The sequence below is a fragment of the Microcebus murinus genome, chromosome 9 (genome assembly GCF_040939455.1).
Source record: "Microcebus murinus isolate Inina chromosome 9, M.murinus_Inina_mat1.0, whole genome shotgun sequence".
In the NCBI taxonomy this organism is placed as follows: domain Eukaryota; kingdom Metazoa; phylum Chordata; class Mammalia; order Primates; family Cheirogaleidae; genus Microcebus; species Microcebus murinus.
The window spans coordinates 59,976,698-59,983,026 of NC_134112.1; the positions used below are offsets into that span (position 1 = coordinate 59,976,698).

General features: G+C 45.8%; 1 pseudogene; it reads left to right on the forward strand.

Annotated features, from left to right (window-relative positions):
* Nucleotides 1-2,411: 2,411 nt before the first annotated feature.
* LOC105861787 (small ribosomal subunit protein eS6-like) lies at nt 2,412-3,155 on the forward strand (annotated as a pseudogene).
* Nucleotides 3,156-6,329: the final 3,174 nt, after the last annotated feature.

A 6,329-nucleotide genomic window follows, 5' to 3' on the forward strand; every position in this document is an offset into this window, starting at 1 on the left:
TCTAGAGACTGGAACAAGCAAGGAACAGATTGTCCCCTGGAGTCTCTAGAAGGAACCAGTCCTGCTGACACCTTGACTTTAGCTCAGTGACACTGATTTCAGATTTTCATCTCCAGACTATTGTGTTGTCTTGAGTCATCAAATGAATGCAGTCTTCTTTAAGCGGTCTTGAAATGTATTATAAAATATACACAAATTATTTGGCAAATTAGCATGAATAGACATAGGATTATAGATCTAAACTCCATACCGTGACTCTTAGCTTGAGCTAGACCTGTGGCAAGACATTTTACCTTTGAATTTCACATCCACGTGTTATTGCTGTTACAATCTCTCTCCAGCCTCCCTGTTTACCATGAAACCTGTACGTTGACCACATGCATATTCAAGCTCATGCACACTTTGTTTCTTCTGCCTGGAATTTTCTTCCCAGTCTTCACCCCCAAACACTCTGATTCATCCCTCAACACTCAAATCAAGACTCATCTCCTTTGAGAGGCTGTCCCACCTGCCCAAAGCACAATAGTCATCCCTGCCTTGGTGCTTTCATAGAACTTTTAAAGCAGTTAACAAATTACAGTGTCATTATTTGTTTCCATTTCTGTTTACCAAACCACAATGTGGGCTACTCATATGCCAATGCTCTGTCTGATACACATTTATACCCGTAGCACCTACTTCTGTGCCTGGCACAAACACTCAAATTGTGTCTATGTAATGTAGGGATAAGGCAAAAAGAAGGTGGTCAAGAGAGCCTAAATGCAGCCATTTTGACTGATACCCTACCCATCCTGAACAAGGAAGTCTCCAGCAAGTCACCACCCTGGACCACCCAAGGATAGATACATTACTAAACTGAATGCCTTACAAACTGTTCGTGCTTACCTTTCTGTGACAGCAATTTATGATTAATGTTTACAGCCTGACCACAGGACAATGCTGGTCTCGTACAGAGTTTTTAAATGTTTAAAAACGTTGCCATTACCCCAGAAAGGGTCCCCCTCTTACTTGGAAAAGGACCGCTACTCTGTAGACTAGGATCTGTTGTCTGTCCCTCCCAATACACTTTCTGTCGTTAATTGGCTTGCACCAAAATTCTTTCCCACGCAAAGCAGAGAACCCACTGTCAAGTTCAGGGGGCCTTCTTCCCTTCCGTGAGACAGCCTCTGTATCATATGGACTGAATAAATAGGTGAATAATTATTCCCTGAATTCTGAAGAGCCTACTTGAGGGTGAGCAGGGGTGGTAAGTAAGGAGGGACAGAGGTAAAGGACAAAGGCACAGGAAATGAATGGTTCAGCAAGACATCTAGAGTCCTGGAGAAAAAGACCAGGCTGATTTGTGTGATGATTTAATTCAAGGCTATCCTCATACTCATTGTACATGCAATTTAGCAACTCTCTTGACCTTGCTTCAAAGTCAGTGTCTAAGTGGAGTTAACTGTATGAGCTACCTCATGCAGCAATCTGCTGATTAGAAGCTCTTTACTGGGGTAGATGGCAGGCAGCCACACACGATTTGTCGGCTCTGCATCCTTGCATGGCTCTGGGCAGAGGCTGACAGCTTTAGAATTTTAAAATAGCTAGTTAACAACTCTGTCCTTATAGACCATTCTGAGTAACAACTCATAAAACTATCTATATTCAGTTTTTCTTCTTAGGCATAAAAAATGCCCTCTCCCTACCCTTTGAGTACTCCAGATATATATTCTTGTATCTTTTTCTTGAAACAGAGAACAAAGTACAAACCCACTCTGACAACCTTCTTTCTGCAGAAAAGAGGTTATCAATTCCCCACACCTAGAAAACCTATGAAATCACACTTTTCACAATATATAGACTGATGTTAATTTACAAGGTGTCTTTGATCATGCATCACCCCTTAAGATGTAGTTAGCTCTGTGTGTTTCTTTGCTATTTTATACCATATACTTGTGTTGATTTAGAATTTTACATTTCAGATTCAGCTTTTTTTTAAGTGCCACTTACAAAACATTTTCCACATGCCAGACAATAGCTAAGTGCATTACAATTCTTATTTAATCCTTATAACAAATTCAAGCGCTAAGCCTTATCATACCCTTTTTACAGATGAAAAAGCGGAGATGTGAGAGGCTAATTAACTTTACTGAAGGCAGAAGGCTAGTAAGATGTGGAGGCAAGACTTAGGCCCATGCCTGTTGGATGGAGAGATCCTATTAGAGTATTCTCTTTCTTGTTTTCCACAATATTAATGTGACATTATATTGCTTAAAAAATACCATTCTGTAATTAGCAATAGCCTGGGGGGTGGAATTTTAAAATATAATCCTTATTTCCAAAGTCAGAATTTCCAAAATTTCCACTAAAAAGCAAAGTGCTATGAACTGGCTCTTTTTCATGGCGCCTCAGGGGCAATCAGCTGCTTCACTATGAAGCTGAATATCTCCTTCCCAGCCACTGGCTGCCAGAAACTCATTGAAGTGGACGATGAACGCACACTTTGTACTTTCTACGAGAAGCGTATGGCCACGGAAGTTGCTGCTGACGCTCTAGGTGAAGAATGGAAGGGTTACGTGGTCCAAATCAGTGGTAGGAACAACAAGCAAGGTTTCCCCTTGAAGCAGGGTGTCTTGACCCATGGCCGTGTTCGCCTGCTACTGAGTAAGGGGCATTCCTGTTACAGACCAAGGAGAACTGGAGAAAGAAATCACAAATCTGTTCTGGTTGTATTGTGGATGCCAACCTGAGCGTTCTCAACTTGGTTTTTGTAAAAAAAGGAGAGAAGGGTATCTCCTGACTGATACACTACAGTACCTCGTCGTCTGGGGCCCAAAAGAGCTAGCAGAATCTGCAAACTCTTCAATCTGTCTGAAGAAGATGATGTTCAACAATATGTTGTGAGGAAGCCCTTAAACAAAGAAGGTAAGAAACCTAGGACCAAAGCACCCAAGATTCAGCGACTTGTAACTCCACGTGTCCTGCAACATAAACAACAGCGTATTGCTCTGAAGAAGCAGTGTACTAAGAAAAATAAGGAAGAGGCTGCAGAATATGCTAAACTTTTGGCCAAGAGAATGGAAGCCAAAGAAAAGCACCAGGAACAGCTTGCCAAGAGACGTAGGCTGTCCTCTCTGAGAGCATCTACTTCTAAGTCTGAGTAAAGCCAAAAATAAGATTTTTGGGGTTAAATAATAAATAAGACCATATCCAAAAAAAAAGTGCTATGAACTGAATTGTGTTCCTCCCATCCACAAATTCATATCTTTTTTTTTTTTTTTTTTTTTTTTTTGAGATAGAGTCTCGCTTTGTTGCCCAGGCTAGAGTGAGTGCCGTGGCGTCAGCCAAGCTCACAGCAACCTCAAACTCCTGGGCTCAAGCGATCCTCCTGCCTCAGCCTCCTGAGCAGCTGGGACTACAGGCATGCGCCACCATGCCCGGCTAATTTTTTGTATATATATTAGTTGGCCAATTAATTTCTTTCTATTTATAGTAGAGACGGGGTCTCGCTCTTGCTCAGGCTGGTTTTGAACTCCTGACCTCGAGCAATCTGCCCGCCTCGGCCTCCCAGAGAGCTAGGATTACAGGCGTGAGCCACCGCACCCGGCCCACAAATTCATATCTTAAAGCTCTATCCCCCAATGTGGCTATATATAAAGAGAGAGTCTTCAGGAGGTAATTAAGGTTAAATGAGGTCATAAGTGTGGGATCTTAATCCCATAGGACTGTGGTCTTATAAAAAGAGGAAGAGAGAGAGATCTTTTCCCGCCCCCACCTTTCCTGCCTGGCATGTGAGGACACAGTGAGAAGGTGGCTGTCTGCAAGCAAGGAAGAATGTCGTCACCAGAAACCAACCATGCTGGCATCCTGATCTCCAGAACTGTGAGAAAATTAATTTCCGTGGTTTGAGCCATGCAGCCTGTGGCATTTCATTGTGGCAGCCCGAGCAGACTAATGCACAAAGGCACCACCACCATCAGGTAGTACGTATTTACCAGCTTGGTGGGTGGAACTGTGTACTCCCTGTGCACAGAGTTACCTCCTGCCTTAGGGACTGGCTATTAACCCTCTTGTAAAACAAACTAGTCTCTGTTTTAATCCTGACGTTAGGGGCAGCAGAGCTAGACCCCTAAGGACCCCCTAACTGGGCCAAAAGTGAAATATAGGCTTATAATGTACATGTAAATGAACATTGAGATGTACATTAGCATAAATTACAATGCCTTGTGGAAATTCAGATTAATGTCTGACCCATAGTCATGTTCTATGCCATTGTTAATTAAGATGAAACTTTGTGGATTAAATTTTATTTATTCCTCATTTTGTTTTACAAGAGGTGTGTGGTATCCTACAATCTGGGTCTTCTATGAAGGACTTGAGATAAGGACTTGTGAAAGGTTTTCCAAAACAACCGCAGTGAATTTAGGGGTTTAGAGAAGGTCCCAGATTCTCAAGTACAGTTCTGAGATTCACTCTTACATTGGTCTTAGTTCCTACAAGAAGCTACTTAACTCTACCAAGAGCAAGAATCATGGACTGTGGTAGCTTCCACAGATGTCTATGAATTATGCCCAGTTGGGGGCATAAAAATTACTGGAGAAGTTTATTCAAAATACAGACAGATGAGCTGAACTCCAGAAGTCTCAGTTATAATAACAACAGAATAATAACAGAAGATCAAGATGGCGGACGAGAAACACCGCCAGAAAGAGTGTCTCTGCAGAAAAGACAGATTCTAGCAGAAATTAGAAAAAAGAAGCAAGAAGGCAAGCATACAGCAGACGAGAGCCGGAAGGAGGGGTACCTGAGACCCCGGGAGACTCCACGGGAGGAGGCTGTGGAGGAAAACTGGAAGCTGAGACCGCCAGAGCAGCCCGGAGACCAGCGGGAAGGATAGGTGGATAAATCACCTTCCCCCTCCCCTGCATTTGGGACTGCTGGTGGGCTCCCCAGCGGGTGGAGAGACCTGCAGACACCAGCCCAGAGACGGCCGCCGCCAGCTAGCGGTGAGCCTGTAGCAGACACGGCACCAGACTCCCAAATCCCTCGGGGCACCTCCGTGTGCACAGACCCGAGCCGCTCGGCAGGCACCATATTGCCTCCTTCTGCCCTCAGCCGACACTACGTGCGGCTACCCAGAGAGACAATACAGCCATCAGCCAGAGGCACCTCCAGGGAACAGGACCTTCCCTTTTGGAACCCTACAGCTGACTCAGAGGAACTCAGACTGTGAGCTCCCTACCCGCCAGCCCTCCCAGGTGCTGCTGGCACGGTGTTCCCAGGAGAACGAGGCAGACCCTGAGGCTGAGAGACATAGACCCAGCTTGGGCTCCCTGTGGGTGAATTAGGCCTGGAACTCCTCTCCCTGGTGGGGATACAGTTTGAACTCTGGGACCCAGAGGTCAGACCTGCAGACCAGATCCCCTGCACCGAGGTCTAGCATTGCCCGGGGCACAGAAGGGATATTTGTGAACAGCCTGCTGAGGTGTGTGTGCCTCCAGGGGCAGATCAGCGTCCTAGAGGGCAACCCTCCCACCAAAGGGAGGCCATGTGCCCAGCCCAGGGAGTGTTTCTGCGCAGGGAACCTCCCTGCCGGCATCACAATCCAGGGAGGCCTGGTGACGTGTGGTCTGGTCTGCTGGCAGAGGCCCAGGAGTAGCTGCGGAGTTGGGGAGGGTGGAAAGAAGCGAGGCCTGCTCCAGACTGCGGGTCTCAGACAGCCCCACCCCCACACGCAGACTTTCTGGCTGAGCAGGACCATTCCAGCCCCGCCCTGACAGCTTTTCCTGGAAGCAGAGAACAGAACTTTGACCCCTGCTAAGGGCATTGGTGGTGCCTGAGGGCAGGTTTACCCAACCCAGCTCCGCCCAGAACAAGAGCTGATAACAGGACACAAAAACAACAGCATAGCCTGTTCCTCCAAGCAAGCGCCACCTACTGACAGGGACGGCATCCTGCACAGCCGTTTCATGGCACCCACTGACTCATTATACAGGGAGTGGTCGAATCTCACCCACAGACACCACGTAACGGCTCAGAAACTAAACAAGGCGTGTGAATACCCAAACAAAAACCTAAAGGAAAGAAACAACAACTGATCAACATGGGAAGAAATCAGCAAAGGAACTCAGGAAATATGAAGAACCAAATGGAAAACACACCCCCAAAGAGGAGCACCAGCCCCCTAGAAACGGACACCAACCCAAATCAGGCAACCAAAATGACAGAAGAGGAATTTCGTATGTGGATCATAAGAACACTCACCGAGCTGCAACAACAACTCAATAACCAACACAAAGAAACCACAAAAAGCCTCCAGGACCTAGAACAAAAGTTCACTAAAGAAATAG